Source organism: Nicotiana sylvestris, chromosome 8 (assembly GCF_000393655.2).
Source record: "Nicotiana sylvestris chromosome 8, ASM39365v2, whole genome shotgun sequence".
Lineage (NCBI taxonomy): Eukaryota > Viridiplantae > Streptophyta > Magnoliopsida > Solanales > Solanaceae > Nicotiana > Nicotiana sylvestris.
Window position 1 is genome coordinate 135,311,796 of NC_091064.1, and position 913 is coordinate 135,312,708.

Here is a 913-nt window from a genome sequence, read left to right on the forward strand (position 1 = left end):
GGTACATTTGGCTGTGCATTTACCACGAGAGGCTATGTATGGGGGACCAGTACAATATCGTTGGATGTACAAAATTGAAAGATTTTTGTGCAAGCTTAAGCGTTATGTGCGAAACAAGGCACGACCAGAAGGTTCTATTGCAGAAGGCTATCTTATTGATGAATGTTTGACATTTTGCTCTATGTATCTTACTGGGATCGAAACTAGATTTAATCTTGAAGATCGAAATGATGATGGATCTAGTAACAAAGATGAAGTTGTTCTGGACATATTCTCAAAGAGTGTTAGACCATTTGGAGATGGAAACTATGATACCATACCAAAGAATGATTTCGATATGGCTCGGTGGTATGTGTTGAATAATTGCGAAGAAGTAGAACCTTTTCTTCGGTATGTTATTTTTCTCTCTATTGTTATTTTTCTGTTTTAAATAATTTATAAGTAATTTATTTTGCAGGGAGCATAAAGAAGAGTTGATGAAGCAAGTTGTTGCGAATATAGAAGAGAAACATAGAGAACAATTTCCTTTATGGTTCAAAAGGAAAGTAAGTAACTTTTTAAGATAAGAATCATCTTAATGTGTTTAAATTCTAATTTGTTTTCCTCTTTACTAATTAAAAGTAATAATTTTTTCATTGTAGATTATGCAATTATATAATAAGGAAAAGTCTGTGTCTATCAATCAGTTATATCCTTTGGCAATATGACCTGATGTACGTGGAATAACATATAATGGGTGTACTGTAAATGGTGTTAGGTACCATATTCAAAGACGCGATGAACTACGTAAAAGTCAAAATTGCGGTCTAGTTGTTGAAGGCTATCACGAAAATGAGGTGATTGATTTTTATGGTATTATAACTGACATGATTGAGTTAGAGTATCTTAATGGCAATCCAGTTCTGCTATTTAA

The 913-nt window shown here is 33.0% G+C and overlaps 1 long non-coding RNA gene across 1 annotated transcript; it reads left to right on the forward strand.

Annotated features, from left to right (window-relative positions):
* The first annotated feature begins 346 nt into the window (after nucleotides 1-346).
* Nucleotides 347-704, forward strand: LOC138874614 (uncharacterized). Its single transcript, XR_011401649.1, has 3 exons — nucleotides 347-390; nucleotides 458-545; nucleotides 642-704. It is a non-coding gene; the product is annotated as an uncharacterized lncRNA (long non-coding RNA).
* The last annotated feature ends 209 nt before the right edge of the window (nucleotides 705-913 follow it).